General features: G+C 39.1%; 1 pseudogene; it reads right to left on the bottom strand.

The window, feature by feature from the left end:
* The window catches only part of LOC121328413, a 59,836-nt pseudogene that overhangs the window by 9,327 nt on the left and 31,150 nt on the right, over positions 1-19,359 (bottom strand).

A 19,359-nucleotide genomic window follows, 5' to 3' on the forward strand; every position in this document is an offset into this window, starting at 1 on the left:
GAATGTTTATTGTAAATGGAGCGAATGTTAACTAGTTTATTTTTGCATAAAACGATTCCAGGACAAACCGGATATTAATTAATTAATTAATTATTATTTAATGTCGTGTCTTTCCTTAGGAGGGAGGAGTAGTATTAGGGGGTCAGTCGTGAGTCTGTCTTGTGAATGTCAGTCATTGTGTACAACCTGTTAGTCATTTGCAAGCTGAGTGAAGTATCCATTATGAAAATAAATATTTACACTTGTCAACACTGGCAAACTGCTGTTTCTTGTGATATAAATACCTCTGTGTTCTTGAGAGCATAACGTGATTGTGAGTGGGGGGTAAGCTTGGACCATTCGTTACACACCATAACAGTAATTCAAACTAGTCAAAAATAGTTTTTTTTTAATATATACCATACAATCGTTACTGTGCTACATTGAAAAAACAAAATTATTAATAAGAAACATCTGCTACAAATCATGGCTTACTATATATCCTGGCAGCGCTTCCATTCTGAGTGCAGAATATTGTTTCATTAAAAAAAAAAAAGGTCACATATGTGAACGCGCAAAGGCGCCTCAAACCACAAATGTGAACGGGTTGCAGACCTAAATATGGGGCTGCCCTGGGCCAGCACAGCAGTGTGAACGGGGTCTACAGACAGAGAAGCTCCCAATACCTCCAGACTCCTAGATACCTCCTGGACCATCGGTGTATCAATCTGAGGCTTTTCTCCAGGGCTCAGGTAATCTGATCAATCCTCTGTCACTGTTAATGTTAGTGGCATGAATAGCATCTAAACAGTAACCTTCAATGGAGAATGTAATGTGGGTATTTGGAACTATAAATGGTCAACTTTGATTTTTAAACTTGGTCTAGTCTCAACCTTATAATGTAAGTAGTTAAATGTTTACCTTAAAGTATATTTTACAATAGCAATGTCTATTAAAGACCATTACAAGGTGCTTCTAGTTAGAACCACACAAGAACTTTCTGCATTTCCAATATGAGACTTCTTTGTTCTCACCTTCAATACCTCTGCAAGCTTCTTTTTAATTAAAAACCACACATTAGACGTGGCATCATGTTAGCAGCAGCAATTAACCCCACCAGCCCGTCACACTGCAAGTGTACTGCACAAGGGTGTAGAAGATGGGAACGATAATGAAATGAGTCTCTTTGCTCAAATCAGAGGGAACACAAAGCCACTTTATCAGGAACAGTGGCTTGAAACCTGGTTCCAGGAGACCTAGTGTGAGTTTGCTGTATCAAACTCCAAGTCTCCCCTGTGGGGCCTTAAACTGAGTCTCCTGAAACCAAGTTCCAAGCCACAAAGCCACTTTGTCTTCCCTCAGATTTTGACTCACATTAATGATGCAGAAAGCCCCTGTGTGGAACTAACCAGTCTTTAGTAACACTGCTGTAAACGTCGCTGTAAATTATCAAGCATGTGATGAAGAACAGACACAATGCATTATGCCAGGGTGAGAGAATAATACAGCAGTTGGTCCTGTTTCGCTCTGCTTTGTATGAGCTGGGTCTCCGTGTGTTGAGAGACAGCGCCCCCTGGTGGTACTCACAGGATGTACATGATGACTCCCACCGCCCAGCAGTCAACAGGGCGGCCGTACCTGTGTCTGGATACAACTTCCGGAGCTGCGGGGAAGACAAAAAACGTAACACAGCAGGAATTACTGAACAAGTCTATTGACGATTAGGAAATAATAATCCACTTCTGCAAGCAACGTGACCCAGAAGACACTACTGACCAAGGAAGTGCATACATAACATGTTTTCTGAGATTCATTAACCTAGTGCAGCACCTTTCAAAACGACCCATTTAAGACCAGTGTAGCTAACGGAAGTGCAAAACGTGTAAAATGTATGGTTATTTTGTCAGCTAGCATTATTTAGGTAGTCACCACGAGCGTAACATTGTGAATGGAAGAATATGTTACTCGTGGTCTTATGAAATTTTAATTCAGGTGTCTAAGATATATATATATATATATATATATATATATATATATATATATATATATATATATATATATATATATATATAGATATTATGAGCATCAACAATTTACTCAAAGCCTCCACTAGTGTTTGCCACTATTCTAACAACTTTGACTATTATTAATACAGCTTAGTTTGGGTGTGAAGTAACCAAGCTTGTCATTTAGCAATCGTTAATTCACATAGATCAGAATCTTCAAAAACTTGTGATCACAACAACTCAAAGAAAACTGTACTATACATGAGCAGCTAATTGGAAGTGTTGTAGTAGCTAATCCCTCACATTTACAGTGGTTTTCAATGGGGGGGGGGGGGGGGCGAGAGAGTGTCTAAAAAAAAAAGAAAAAGTCAAACTTTTTTTTTCTTTAAAATGTATACGTGACATGACGTTCTGTAGATGGTGCGGGTTGATTCTACAGTAGTATACCCCCCCCCACACACCCAAATGTGCAAAAGACATTCTAAGACTTTTAGACAGCAGTGTGTATCCAATCTGAAAATTCTATAGGTGCAAGAGTGAATTATAAAAAGCTTGGTGAAGATCAAAATTATTATAAGCAGTTATTGGTATCACCATGCTAAGTGTGACAGATTGGCAAACATCAGCCAAAAACTGGGAATTTATAACCCTGATCCCAAGCCATCAAAGAAATAAATATGCACAACCAAACTGAACCAGCAGAGGGAGCTCTTGCCCTGCTTTTAAGGCTGACTGAGAAAGTACAATGTTACAGCATGTCATACAGTATTTTCAGAATTCCATCATAATTATATTTAAACACCAATTAGAAAAAAAAAAAAAAAAAAAAAAAAAAAAAAAAAAAAGATTTAAAAAATGTATTTCCAGGGCTTAAATAAATGAACTATAATAAGATGACAAAGGAAGTGAATTGAAGAGTTGCCAATACTGACCTAGAAACTAGGACCAGAGGACACTGTTGGAACAGGGAAAGAGGCGCTTCTTCACATAGATAGTGGGGAGGGGATGGAATGGGTTACCTAGTCATGTTGCTGAAGGAGACACTTCTTCACACAGAGAGTGGGGAGGGGATGGAATGGGTTACCTAGTCATGTTATTGAGGCCGAATCACTGGGATCCTTTAAGACCCAACTTTGTAAAGCTCTGAGATCAATCAGCTACTAGAAACCGGATGAGCTCTGATGGGCTGATAGGCCTCCTCTCGCTGGAGGAATTTTCATATTCTTATGAACATTGCAGTATGTGTTTGTCGGTGTGTTTGTGAATGTATTTACCTAGGTACTCCGGGGTGCCGCAGGGCTCAGTGATGGAGCCGTTCTCAAAGCAGGACAGGTAGAAATCTCGCAGAACCACCTTGCTGTGATTGTTGTGGTTGTAGTACATCAGGTTCTCCAGCTGGGGGAGACAAAGACACACAGACAGAAGATGCATCAACTAAATTAATTAAACAAAATATTGAGTCACATAAAAAGTGGTAAACAAGTCTAGATTCGGCTCTAAACCTAGAAATCTCTCTCTCACTCTCTCTCTCTCTCTCTCTCTCTCTAAATTGAGAAAAGTGAATCATTTAGTGCCCTTTAAAGTGATCAAAGCAAACAAAATCAATCTTCCCTCTTTTACACTTTCATTTGCTACAGAAGTCTGAAATCGGCAGCTTTGAAAGAATGTGTGTGTGCTACCTGGGGGAGGTGAGGGGGCACATCATGAAAAAGGTCATCCAAGTTAAAAAATTTGCACCAAAATATAACTCCGCCCTTGAACTGCGCCAAATAGAAAATGTCGTAGACTGCGAGAAAAAGGAACTCTAAATAGGGGGTTGCTAATGGGTGGTACTAATTGCTGGTACTAATTTGCAGAAATATATTAGATTGGAAATTTTCCAGGAATAACATCAGATTTTTGCCTTTTGTACTAATGATTCGGCATAGGGTTTTCTCTCAAGGTAAGGTTAGCGATGGCTCTTGTTGCTTCACCCCCTCACTGTGCTGTACCTTGAGGTTTCTGTGGACGATGTTCAGTGAATGCAGATATGCCACAGCCTCCAGAACCTGCTTGATGACCCGGGAGGCGTCTCGCTCTGTATAGTTCCCCTGGTCCAGGATCCAGTCGAACACATCTCCTCCGCTGGCACTGCAAACAGGAGACACCAAGTAATACAGCCGCAAATATACACCCACTGCATTCTTCACAAATAGCAGCTAGAATACACCAGTAAAGAACACAGAATCAGCTGGCAAACATTATAAACAGAAGAACCAATAGTTCAACACTTTACAAAACATAACTGACCTACAATTTGTAGTTTTAGAAGAAATGGATTCAGATAAAATGTACAGTATAGAGGAACATGAATGGAGACTCGCTACAACCCGAAGGTTTAAATAGAAAGGAACAGTAGATCATTACAGCACTAACTAGGTGCTAAATGACATCACACACACATTGATAGATTTAAATTGAAATCAGTGAGTGTAGTTGCCATGGCATCAAAAGCCTATAAATACCTCCACTGTTTGTTGTCAAACACACTTTCCCTTGACAAAGGAATGTTAAACATATAGAAATGTTGGGAAGATGGCTCTTTTGAGCAAAAAACGTTATTCAAATACTTGATGATTTGTATTGAAATATAATTCAGACACATATTCGTTAATATTGCTTATCATTGTCACTACTCCCTTTTAAAAGGAGTGCCAACCAAGACTTTGAAATCCATTTTCTTATCTCTTATTAGCACTAGCAAAATTATAAGCAGCAATATTACTTTAAAAGGAGTGCTGTAAAATAAAAAAAAATGAATAAAAAAGAAAGCCTTCATTTGCTATCCTTATTTAAAAACTGAGTAAAAAAGTCAACCAAAAAGACTCACAGTTCCTGTATAATGAAGTATTCCTTTTTGGTCTCAAACGTGTCAATGAGTTGAAGAATATTGGGGTGATTGATCCTGTAGAATACAAAGAGACAGTTGATTAGAATACAGTAGAACTAGCCCCCAGATGGAACCCAGGCCTCCAGTGGAAGATAAAAGGCAGAAATGAGAGGCTGTTAAATTAGTCCAGTAGCTTAATGATTATTTTCTGAAAGACTATGACATTGGAATTGATTGCTCCCATATAAATGAGCCGAAGGATTGTGGAGTGCACAGCTGGTCCCAATTTGATGCTGGTTTCTCAGACTGGTTTCTCTTACATCTTCAGGATCATGATCTCATTCTTGGCCGCCTTGCGGACTTTGCGTCCATCTTTCTTGATGAACTTCTTGCAGCCGAAGACCTTGTCAGTCTGTCTGTCCTTCGCCAGGCACAGCTCACAGAACTCCTTCCTGGAGCAGAGAAGAAAGATACCGGAGATGTTGAATACGCCAGACACTATATAATACCGGCCAGTCAATGCGATTCATGCATCCGTTTTAGTATCCCGCACTGTGATTGATCAGCTGTACTCACGCTCGCAGCACTTGTCCAATCTCATACTTGTCAGCGATTTCTGATAGGCTGCTGTAGTTCCGTCCCTCTCGTAAGGCAAGGCACCCAAATGGCATTGTGACAGCTTCATGAGAAGGCAAGCAGACAGAGAGATAGGAGAGGGAGATGGACAGACAGGGGAGAGAGAGAGAGAAAGAGAGAGAGAGAGTGAGAGAGAGAGAGAGAGCATGTTATTCTTTTGGTTTAGGGCGCATAACATTTTGATGAAGCTTGCAATCATAGTTGGTAATTCTTCATAAAATTACTCAAATATTGTCTTTTGTTGACATTGATTTATTGCCAGAAAAACAAAAACTTGAGAGAGAGAGAGAGAGAGAGAGAGAGAGAGCGAGAGAGAGAGGTGTGATGGATTCTGAGGGATTACATAGTGATGGTTTGTAATTATTTTTTCACAGATGGGCCCCGGCTCACAGCAGATGCAAGACTATGGAGAGGAGAGGGGAGAGGAGTGTGTGAATAAATGTGACAGTGTGGGTTTTCACGCTGGGCATTCACTGATGAACAAGGTACTGTTGGTGATGCCCTTTTAATAGTATCAGCTGATCAGTATAAACCACTACTATCACACTAACAATATTCTATATACATATTTCAATAATTGAATAATCTGGTCAGAACAATGGTGAACAATCTGATGATTAAACTGCCATTATTAGCACAGTATTCTTCAATATATGTAAGAGTTTTGATGTAAGAGGAATCTCAGCTTGTGAATATACTTTTATATTTCAGCTCTTTAAAAATGACTTTTTCAAACCTCTTGTATGTAAACTAGCTTGGCTATTCACGTGGCTAAAAATGAAGTTCATAAAACCCTGATTGCAAAAGTCTCTCTGTCTAATTAAGCACAGAGAGCAAAACAAGAAGAACTGAGTAAAGATCAGAACAGAAGGTAGAAAGTACTTATACAGAGAGCTGTATATCTATCTATCAACAGCTAGGGCCACACATTCTGCATTATCTAGAATTTTAGAATTGAGATGTAATAAAAAAAAAAAAAATAGTTACAAAAAACCACCATGAAGATAATTTTGATCTTTTATTTAACATCATGTAATCAAAGAAAACTACAAAATTATATTCTTTGCTATTAAATTAGTAGGGGGAGAATGGCGTGCTAACAAGGGACAAGCCTTGAAGAGCTGATTAGCCTCTTCCCATTCCCAAACTGTTTCTTCATTTGAAGCATGGCTGTTCCCTATTTAGAGCGATCACGCAATATTGTGCAAGTGCTGAAGATACAGATACTGACCCTAACCTGCCCATCGGTATTTAACAGAATTCTATAACCATCTGACGATGATTCAAACCATCAACACCAATCGCTGCATTACAGAAATGAATCGGTGTGCTGATCAATAACACAGGACTGGCACGGGACTCCATCTCATTCAATCCACTGAAACAGAGAGGCTACTGTAGAGTAAGTGTTTCACTTTGACAGAGAGCTAATCTTTCAAATGCATTCTCCAACCTCTTATAAGCACTAGTGGGATTATACCTGCCCCTCTTAAAGGTGCGCTAGCCAGGACTTTAAAATCCATCCTGTTACCTCTCATTTGAACAAGCAACATTATCACTGGTCTGCCTTTACATGAGAGCTAGTCAGGGCTTTCAAATCCACTCTAAATGTTCAAACCACAGCAGCTTCTATAAAAACAGATTCAGTGCGTTTCCTCTGTTTTTTTTTATTTCAATTTAATGACTTGTAATTCTAAGTGTTTGGTGGCTCCCCTCACCGAGGTGCAAGTTTTTCACACACTCTTTGCTGAGTCCTACAAGGAGTGCAAGAGTAAGTACACTCTCAACTAGATTACAGACAGCTGCCGAACACTTAGAAAAATATTGTCATTAAATCTAAATAAACAGAGGAAACATACTTACTCCGTTTCTATAAACCCTGCTGTGGTTTGAACATTTAAAATGCTGTCATTGACATTCTGAGTGCGAGATCTACACTCTCAGTGAAACTGTAGCTGCTGCTAATAGATTTCAACGGAGGTCCAGTGGTTAAAGAAACAGGCTTTTGACCAGCAGGTTCCTGGTTCAAATCCCAGCTCACCCACTGACTCATTGTGTGACCCTGTGCAAATCACTTAACCTTGTTGTTGTAAGTGACTCTGCAGCTAATGCACAGTTCACACACCCCAGTCTTGTATCTTGTAAAGCACTTTGTGATGGTGGTCCACTATGAAAGGCGCTATATAAAATAAATAAATGGAGCTTATAATATGTCTTATAAGCATTACATCTTTTTCACTAGTCTCCTCTTTAGAGGAGTGATTTACAATCCATTATATCACCTTTTAAACCCGCACACACATATACATAGTAAAGTACGTGATAAACTGTAGCTAATTATTAAAACATTTTCAGCTGATCAGTGACTTTTCTCCTTCATGAAGTATTACTGGTGATTGAGTATCCTGTTGGAGCCTGACTTTCCTTGGATACAGAGCTGCTTGCCATTTTTGAATTCTCTCTATCTCTATATAATTTAAAAGAATGAATATTTAAAATGTGCGAGACACGTCCACAGTATGGAAACTATATTTTATTTGTATAGCTCCAAGTCAACAAAGTCTGCAAGTTGTTTGTCAATCGAAACCTCTCTCCCATTATACTTTTTAATATCCACAGACATTTTATAGTCCAATAATCCCAGCAGGAAGGCTTGCTCTCCGAACTTGATAAATATCACACGTTGTAAAGTCATTACACTCCAATACTGCACAGCAACGCTCTCCTCTCTGATAAACAACTTCAATAAACGTTCCCAAATGATTCCTAAATCAAAACCCAGCGCCTCCTCTTCTTACCAGAGAGCCCAGGCCTCCAGATGAAGCCAAAAGGCAGGAATGAGAGCCAATACTTTCTTTATTTGGTAACATGACTTTTTTTCTCTCTCAATCGCCCATAAGTCGTATTAGGTCACCAATAACACATTTGTGCCATCTGTCTTAATTTCTTGTCTTGGCAAAATGCCAAGTTCTGTGGATTATATAAAACAGCAGAGAGACAGACCTCTAGTCCTGCTCAATCTGACACTGCAAGCTGATTCCTGCATCGATCAGCCTTATGTGCAGTCATCACAAACTGCTGCCTGCCCAGTTTGTTTACATTCTCACCAAAGAATAACAAATCTTTGAACCCATATGTTGAAAACACGATTAGAATCTTATATAAAGCAATATGAATTTTGTTTTAAACATGCTGAAAATACTGAAAGAGACTTAGCAAAGAAAATAAATCCCTCATTCTTGCCCACTTCTATTTGTTATAGAGAAGAACGTGAGATGCACAGGTCTATTGCTATTCAGTTTTATTGCAGTCGGTTTCCATTCATCTCAAAAGGTGCAGCTTTGAAAGAAGCACATGCTATAGTAAATCTGCATCTGTTTTAAAAGCATTTGGTACTACAGCTCAGGCCAAGTATTTGCATTGAAAACATGTCAGTTATGTTTGGCTTGAAAATACATTTTAAGTTTTTTTTTTTTTTCCCTTTGAGAAATGTATATTTAAAACAAAAATCAAAAAAAAAAAAAAAAAAAATTGTTTTTCCTACAAGGACTCAAACTCTCAGAAGCATCTCGCGTGTGTTACCTGTGTTCCTTCAACGAGAAGAGCGGCACGGAAAAGATTGCAGGAGATGTTTATTGCTTATAAACGCTGTGGAAAAAAACCACAATTAAAATCAAATACACTTTTAACATAGTGCGTGCCCCTTTCGTATAGGAGAAATCCGAGTATGTGATTGTAATACATGCTAGCCAAGATTTACTGGAACTATTTTATTTGCTATATATAAAGGACATTGCTGTAAAGATTGCAGGAATTGGGTTTAGAAATTGAACCTTCTTCGGGTATCTCAGTGGCTCATTCAGTTAAAGCGCTGCTGCTGGGAGCGCAGGATGAGTCACACAGCTTTGATGGTGCCGGTTCGTGTCCGGGCTGTGCAAAGAGGCCCAACTTTGCTGGGGACTCCGAAGTGGGCGCGTTGTGTTACGACTGCCATCATGGGCCTTTACCGTCTGCTAAGAAAGACAGATTGGTTTAATTTCCCTTGACAGTAGTGCTTTTAATGATTTCTGAAAAGAAAAAACATTCTTTAAAAAGACACACTTTGAAATGGTCCCCAGTGGAGAATCATCCACGCAAAATACTTTAAAATCACTGCATTGAGACGAGAAAAAAATCAAAGGCTTGGGTCTTTTGGAAGGAAACCATGCATTATTGATGTTGAGCTTAACTCTGGCTTATTTTTGTTCTCACGCTGACATTTTACCACATTCCTGAGAACTGCTTGTCCGATTGTGATCAAACTTGGTATTAGCATCATTTAGCAAAAGTTTGTCAGATTATCAGACTGTGGGGATTTCTCTCTGTCTGTACACCCGTCTGTATGCCAAACTTCCATTTTAATATCTTGAGCAAACATGCAGTTACTCCACATACTGTAAGTCAGTCACTTTAATAAACAGGACTTTCCCATGATATCTAGTCATCTTTCATTCATGTATTCATTGCCATATCTTATTCTAGACTATTGTGTACATGCTTAGGGGAATCAGCTGGTTGGTTCAAACAGCAAAGAAGGCATTAAAGGAGGTGGGGCCAATTTCCCTTCCTCAGTGACCTAGCAAGTGCGAGACGAGCAGAAAGCATGGCTGCACAACAGATTATTTAACGAGGGTAGTAGCAGCTGTTTTGAAATGAAGATACACATTTGCTATGACACGTGCTTCTTCCAAATCTGCAACTTTGAGATTCATGGAAGTCGACTCCCAGTAAACTCACTGTAGGCCACTCCACTTGACACGACATCAAACCAGCATAGGCTTAAGCCTACTGTCTTGAAACATTTGTATGAGCACACATACGTACGAGCAAACATACAATGTACAGATAAACATCTAGATTTTTACTGAGGCTTATCTTGTTCATGTTACAAAGGTCAAAGTTATTATCTTATAAAGCCTGGAGACTGTTCATGCAAACTGTAAAGCAACATTAAGTCCCTTGGATGATGATGTTAATGTTAAAATTTGATGACCCATATTATTTCAAAGATTAAAACTAATTGTCTCCCAGCAAAACCACAGCAACCTACAATGACCATATTCACACTGTCAGAAATATGTGATTTTAAAAAGGACAAGAATATAACATCAATATTAATAAGCAGATGGGTTCATACCTTTATTGACTTGCATTTGGTTCACTGCTACTTAAGTTGCTTTACACTGCTGAGACTGGTAACTGCTGCTGACTGGTAAGATTGGTGCTGATACTGCTAGGACTGGTGCTGACACTGACTCATGCATTGAACGAGTTTAGCGCACAGTTTCTCACTCAATTCTAATATTCTTTTGTGAATATAAATCGACAATAGGAAGCAGTACAGTACTTCAGGCGGGGGAAACCGGTCGCAGAGGTCCTGGTGCTGCCTAGCCCACAGGTCGGGTCGCTATAGATGCAAATACTCAGCCACTGTGCTATAATAAAACGCTATGCTATGGCAGGTGGGGTGATACTTGGATGAGCTGAATGTCCAGTTAAAGTGAGGAGAAAAAAAAAAAAAAAACATACATACAGAGACAGCCAGTGGCGTAGCTAGGAAAGGAGATTTGGGTGGAGCCCCAACTTCGGGTGGATGGCAAGTACCAAAAGGTCTGACCTCACAGGAAATAGTTTACATTACAAACATGATTTAAATCAATTAAAACTCTGAATACATCAAACATCGCCCCGGGGTTTGAGCAGAGCAAAGTAGCCAAGGCTGAGAATGTATGGTGCCGAGTAAAGCAAGCGAACATTTTTTGCAGTTTATAACAGTACTTGCACGTGTACACTACAAATACAAAGCCCATGTGCATACAACCTACCGAGACAAAAAAAAGGGCAAACAGAAATAAAAAAATCCCCAAACAAAAAGCAGTATTGCTTTTTCTTAGCTATATTGTAATAACATGTTACCTCTGTAACTCGCCCTGCATAAGGGCGTCTGACAAGCAAAAATTAAAAATCAGGCTAAGCTCCTGCTCTCTTCAAACCAAAACTAAAATCTTAGCTGTGCTGAGAATACCCCGTTTCCAGCTAAATAGGGCTGGCTTTCGTTTTCCTTGCATTTTCTTAGGTACAGCTAAACAAAGATATTGCGTTGGCTGCAAAAAACGTAACAAGCAGACAAAAATTGAATTTTTATAAACAGCTTTTAGTGACAGATTCAGCAACATTTTTATGTTGACACCCTAACGAAGCAATTTCCATAAATCTTATACACGACAGAAAAGTTAACGGCAAACCTTAAAGACAAAACACAAGTTTTTGTATTGCTTTACTACGTAGAAATAATTATGAAGTTTTAAAACCACAGATACCTTCAAATTATCAATAAATTGTAACATCACACATATCACTGCCTCGCTAGGTCATTGCAGCAGTATGACTCGAACACCAAGAAGGAAGTCGGTATTTGTTTGATCGCGTTGCCATAGTGTTCACTCGAGCCTTTCTACTAAACTAAACTCTTAAAATTGTGTGCATATTTATTTTGCCATGTTGACCGCCGCACTGCTAGTAACTTACTTTAAAAATGCTCATTAAAATAAACGTCTGTTTTGAACAAATCCGCGCCAACTGCCTCGCCAGGTGTCAATCAAACGTGACTTGCACATGATTCGTTGTGTGAGAGGAAGATCCATCCCAAATATTGCAACCCAATTACTACATTGATTGATTGGCTAGTCTACGCATTTAAAAAAATAATATTATAAAAAATATTTATAAATGTACTTAAACTTGGCATTCACATAGACGTACATTTAGGTGGGCTACGCAGCTGCACTATCCCGGTTTAGCTACACATTTAATGTCATCATAAAAACAGGTACTTGCATATTTGCTGTGCTGGCGTCAAAACTTTCTACATGAAAAAAAAAAAAAAAGATTTATCAAAACGTATTGCAGCTAAACATCACATTGCGCAGGGGAAAAACAACAATATAAATGATACATTCACTTAACATTGATTCTTACCAAGAGTTGGCTACTTCAGAAATAAATGTGTAATTGGTTGTTCTTTTCTCTGTTTCATGTTAGTGCTGCACTGTAAACCAGAGGACAGAGTAGCTTGGGAAAGGGACTCTCTCTCTCTCTCTCTCTCTCTCTCTCTCTCTCTCTCTCTCTCTATATATATATAAATTTTACACTCTTAAAAAATAAAGTGGGTACTTTTTATTATTATTTTGGTCTTCACAATTAAGAATTGCGCCAATTTTTACAGTGGGCCCAACGGCTGTAAAATTTAAATCAGAGCTACAGGGTGATGAACAAGATAGTGACCTTGACTTGTCTCAACAGTACCTACCACATAGTATAGAAAAATTATTAGAAATTACATTTTTAAAAAGGGCTTGTAACCAGGAGGTACCTGGTTCAAATCCCGGCTCACTCACTGAGTCGCCATGTGATCTTTAGCATGTCACTGAACCTCCTTGTGCTGCGTCTTTCGGGTGAGATGTTGTTGTAAGTGACTCTGCAGCTGATGCATAGTTCACACACCCTAGTCTCTGTAAGTCTCCTTGGATAAAAGCGTTTGCTTAATAATAATAATAATAATAATAATTCACCAGAGATGTGCAACAATGTAACCGTGACATACAGATGGATGTACAGACAGACACATCCCTATAGCCCCAAAATGTCATATTCAATAGCCTGTTCTTGATAATATTAATACCAAGTTTATGACAATTGGATAAGTGAGACTCCAGATACATGGGCAGCTGCAATATATCCCAATGTTAGAGCACATCTAGGGGAATTGTCTGAATCATTGCTGGAGCCACTGCTGTATAATACATCAAATTATGGAGATTGAAACTTAGGGGCACTGTCTGAATCATTGCTGGTGCCACTGCTGTATAATATAGAACACTATGGAACTTGAGAACTTAGGGGCAATGTCTGAATAATTGCTGGTGCCACTGCTGTAATATATCAAACAGTGGAGATTGAAACTTAGGAGAGCTGTTTGCTGTAAACCATTTGTTTTTCACTTCTTCTTTTAAAAAGCAATTCAATGGCAACTTTATTCTCATAATTAACATTTAAAACAGATACATTTCCTCATTAGCTATCGATCACCCAGATTTAAAGTGCAATTAGAAGTGACTATACAGGGAAATGTGTAATTAAGACAAGTCAGACAACTTCATTAATTCACTTTAAAACATATTCTCTTATTAGCTTATTAGCGTCTGCAACATTATTACACATCCACTAATAAACAAGTGTAAACTGCGGCTTTAAAATCTAGTCTCTTATCTCTTATTATTTCTGTGAACATTACCAGTGCTCCTCTTAAAGGAGAGCTAACCATCTTTAACCCATTAAGAACCGAATAAATGTCTCTCTGCAATATTCTGAACACAAACGCAATATTATGAAAACAGGCCAGCCGACTGTTTGTAGCAATACGCTGTCATTCTAAAAGTTTTCAGTCCTTTAAAAGTGTAAAATGACAGGAATCTTTACAACATATATCCCCAGAGTCCTGTTTTGAGGACAGTCAAGTTAGACTTGTTCCCATAATCAGACCAATGCAATTTCAGTAATAGTAATAGGAACCACTGGATGTTTTTGCCCTTATTGAAATACTTGTATTAGTTGATGCCAGTAAGTCTGGTGTTAAGTTGTTGACATATGTTCACATTTCAGACCTACAGCTCTGGCCAATTAGAATGAACTAATTTTACATCATAAAGTTGAATGAAACCTGCTGAATAATGTTAGGTTAACATATTGAATTACATACCGAGTTGTAGTTTTCCATTAACTGACAAATTGAAAAATGTGACAATTCAAAATATAACATGAAATACTGTATTACTATTATGACTTCCGGTAGACCTTTGAGATATCATTTTGTAGTTTCTTTGATTACATGTAAATATATATATATATATATATATATATATATATATATATATATATATATATATATATATATATATATCTTAATTGTAAAATTCTCGGTGATGTAAAACTTTTAGCCATAGTTGTGTATAACTGAAGTGCACAACTGATAGATGGAATCAGTCACTTTAAAATCATTAAAGGGTTAAAAATGATTGCCGCCTCCCAGCTGTAAATAAGACGAGTCTCATGAGACGTCTTTGAATCTCAATGTCTTATGAGACAAATCACTCCGAGCTGCAAGTGGACTACCAGGAGTCTGTTTGTTTTAATGGTCTGTATTGATTTGAGATTTCTATAATGAATGTACAACACTGGTTGAAGCAATGCTGTCAAAGTGCTTTCACTGTGCTGCAGAACTCTCTGGTGCTGTTTATTGATGAAATCATCAATTTCAGTTCTGCTCATTAAGGGGCTGGTGTAAGGATAGGCAGTGCAAACATCTCCGGCTGCAAAATCCAAATCGCCAGAGGGCCAGGCAATTATTTTGCACTGCAGCCTATGTAAGCTTAAGAGCAATGCAAATTACACAACACGCACACATAATGAGCTGCAATCATGATAATGAGGGTCGCAATGAGTGCCCCCTGTGCATCGGGGTGCACTTACAGCCCAGAGGTGAGGGGAGTTAGGAGTACAGAGAGCAGTAGGCGCTGTATGAGGTTTGTGGAGCATGAAAAATCAAACCAAACAAAAAAATACATCAGAGGAAAGGCAGCAAAGTCCTCTTGAGCTTAGAGTCCTTATGGCTGAGGTCACTCAGCATGAAATTGAGTTATTTGGAAAAGCCTCAGCCAACATCAGTTATGCTACTAGAGGCCATATGTACCTCTATAGTGGAGAAAGTCAATGCTGTCGGTGCTACCAGGAGGACAGTCAACCAGGTCTAGTGAGACGATAATGCTTTACCACCACATCCTCCGGCATCCCAGACAAAGTGACCCTGGGTTTGAATATCGTTTTGCCTTTCTCCTCTGAAGGTTTTCCAGCTTTTCCTCAACAAGAGTCAAGAGTCGCCACATCAGCAAGTATACCACAGCGGCCACCCTGAAGCCAATGACAGGTCTCTGCAGGTGTGTGATTTTATACAGCTCTTAGTTACTCGCATCTACGATGGTTTGCACCTTGCAAGAGGAGGTGCAAAGTTTTTGAAGGGTCAGCGATTGCCCAAGTTCAAGGCAAAACCCTTACATCTCATTTTAACGTTTGCACCCACTTTTATTCCAGATCCCCGCCCAATTCCATGCTCTTTACTTCATTTGAATCCATTTCAAGATCATATAAATGGATTAATGATGGCACAGTGCTAATTTGATAGCAGGTGCAGAAAACCAGGTGAAAACCATTCTTTACACATGCCACATTTTTAGTGGTGGCTAAAGTCCATCTTTATGGGCACTAAGCACTGTTTGGTCGTGCAAAACGCTGATTTTGGCTACATATGGATGTTTTGTAGATGCAAATCACTTTGCAAGTATCCTTACATCAGCCCCTATGCTAATCTAGGGGTGTAATGATACAGTATTGTTACAATATCATACGCATCAAGACATGCAGGTCATGACAGAACATGCATCACGATACATGGGTCGGTTCTGATGGGCTACTTGCACAATAAGATCACATTTAACAGTGGATTCTTTTGATTATTCCTGAAGGTACACAAATTGAGCGACCTCTGTTCAAACGTGTTTCCCTTAAAGTGCATTTGAGAGACTCAAGAATCACAAGCCCCTTGTACATTAAAGGGTCCAAAGACAAAAATGAAATGAGACAGTGAGGGTATGAATTCATAGCAGCTTCAAAACACACTTTGTTCTTAATTCTGGGACCACTTGGTGAACTACAGCGAGCTGCGCTGTGGTCTTTTATCACAATACAAATGCTACATGTCTCTATTACAATGCGATGTGTGATGTAAAGAAAGCATCCTGGTTCACTGATGCACAGTGAATCGGTACACCCATACTAAACTCCAGCATCACATACCCAACAGTATATCTGCGGATTTCTTCTTGTAGAAGCTGCAAAACATAATAAATTAAACTCTGCATACTTGTGCAATGAACTAGGCAATTCATAGAGCTTGCATTGGGATAAAACTTTAGCAATTATTTAGCAGAAGTAGAGCAGACTCTGAGGATACTGTCTGTCACTCTTCCATTTTTCCCCTATCTGCAGAACTGCTTAATAAATTGTAATGAAACTCATTAACATTATTTAGTGACGGCAGTGCCAGTTTCTGATATTTGGGGCATCTTTCAATCTGTTATGTGTTGAATACCTTGAGAACACAAGAAGCCATTCCATATATTGTAAAAAAAAAACATGATGGGGGGGGGGGGGGGGGGCTGGATGTCACCTACAGGCTTGTTTTACGAGCTGCCATGCCTTTCAGGAAATTGTGCTGGGAGAATGAATTAATTATTTGTGTAAAATCGGCAGGCTAACTCCCATATGGGTTTTACTTCTAAAAAAAAGAGGATGCTAATTTCTATTTCTGTGTGTAGCAGCTCAAAGCAGAGCTAAAGGGACTAACAGCTGGGCTACAGTGAATATTACATAACTTACACATGGACACGGTGGGACAAGCATATCAGCACACGCACACACGCAGAGAGAGCTGAATACCTCTCCTGTAAAAAGCATTGCAGCTAACGAAATCATTCCATCAAATTGTTACTGTTTTGTACTTAGTAACAGTAACAGACTGGAGGCTGGATGCAAACCAGCGACAACGCAAACAAGCGTCTTTACCGCTATGCAAAGAGCCATACTTGTCTGCATTCACGGTTTTATAGTTTTTTAACCTCATCTCACTGACAGGGAACAGAATGCGTAATGGCAGTGAATGCTTGCCTTGCATTCAGTCAAGAGGAGAAGAGGCTGATTGGTTAATGACAGGAACAAGGCTGTTGAAAGGAGTGTGCTAAGGTGCTTTGACTCTGTTCTTCAGTTCTAGTTGCCTTCCATTGATATATGTAATGTACAGTAGGCTAAATCAGCCAAAATGTTTTCATTAAGCGCCATCTAGTGCACAACTAGTGTATTGCCAGCAACAACAAAAAAGTCACATCATTAGATACCGCTAGCTCTTATTTCTATAAAGAAGGCTGATCTAGAGCGTGTTACAGAGTATCCATGGCAGGCAACTATAACTAATGAGTAGCTCCTGAACTCAGAGTCAAAGAACCTTAACACAGACATAGAGATTCCACTAGAGATCAGGGATGGCTTCTTTGAGTGCTTTTAAAGTTAATTTAAAAAGAAAGGCGTTTTTATGATTTTTATGATTGTTTTATTTCTTTGTGTTTTTTTTTATGCATAATCTGTTTATTTATTGCAGTACTCTTAATTGTGAAGCGCTGTGAGATGATTGCTTTTAAGGGCGCTATACAAAATAAAGTTTATTATTATTATTATTATTATTATTATTATTATTATTATTATTATTATTATTATTATTATTATTATACTGTCTGAATCATTGCTGGTGTCACTGTTATAAAATATATAAAACTATAGAGATTGAAAATTAGGGGGACTGTCTGAATCACTGTGGGTGCAGCTAAATTACAGTAGTTTTATTCTTAGAAAACAGATCAATATTTTACAAGACTCCTTGAAAAATGTCAAAAGTAGAGTCTATATTTTGTCTTAAGCTTGCAAATAACACTGAAAAGACTCCATGACAGAGTTCCGAAGCAAATCGATACTGATCAACCTCTCATTAGGGTGAAAAGAGCACAGTGTGTCTGTGTGTGTGTGGGTATCAGTGTCTTTGTCTGTCTGTGAGTGTGTGTGTTTCTGTGTCTCTGTCTGTGTGTCAGTGTCTGTGTCTTTCTGGGAGTGTGTCTCCGTGAGTGGGTGTCAGTTTGCTTGTCTGTCTGTATGTGGGGATCTGTGTGTCAGTGTCAGTCTGTGTTTATTGTATGAGTGTGCGTGTCTCTGTGTCTGTTTGCGTTTGTGTGTCCCTTATAAAGTTCACATTTTAAAAAAAAAAAGCAGCACATGGCAAACCATAGTAAACTATGGTAAATGTATAGTGTAACTACGGGGAAACTGCAAAATTCCTGTGCAGATTTACACTGTTAAATTGTAATAATGGGTGTGTGTCAAGTGAGCAGTATTTCATCCTTTGTAACTTTCATTATTGTGTTGCCCTCCACCACTCCAGCCCTCTTAAGTTTACAATAAGAAACCCACACTATACGCAAAGAACTCTGAAACACTAAACAAATGTGTGTATCTCTCGGTTTAATAAAATATGGGTCACGTTAGAAATCAGAGATGAACACAAGAGGAAGTGTATGATGTGATCCCCCTCTCCTGTCCTCTCCTCTCTTCCCCTCCCCTCGCATTCCAGTGGGACCTTATTAAGCACTCTCTGTTTGAAGTCAACAAAATTACTGGATTCGATTGGACTCCCTGACTCCAGCCTTTAGGCTTCTCCCGAATCAATGACAAACAGATCAAGCTCCCAACAGTCTGGTGATTTATACCAAGCAGAAACTGAGAATATTCCACCCCCAGCAGGGTTGGGGTCAATTCCAATTCCATTTCCAGTTCTTTTTTAAAATCAATTCCCATTCCTTTTTAATAAATGCCAAGAGGTCTCCCTGGTAAGGCCTGGCTGTGTGGTGTGCAGGATGAGTCATATGGTCAAGGGAGTGCAGGTTCACGTCCTGACTGTGTGGTGTGCAGGGTGAGTCATACAGTCAGAGGAGCGCAGGTTCACGTCCTGGCTGTGTGGTGTGCAGGGTGAGTCATACAGTCAGGGGAGCGCAGGTTCATGTCCTGGCTGTATGAAGTCACCGGTCTTTGCTGGAGACTCCAAAGGGAGCATTGCTTTGGCTGTGGTGAGGTCATAGGTTAGGGTGGCAAAACCAACAGAGACTGTTTCTTCTCATA

Source organism: Polyodon spathula, chromosome 16 (assembly GCF_017654505.1).
Source record: "Polyodon spathula isolate WHYD16114869_AA chromosome 16, ASM1765450v1, whole genome shotgun sequence".
NCBI lineage: Eukaryota > Metazoa > Chordata > Actinopteri > Acipenseriformes > Polyodontidae > Polyodon > Polyodon spathula.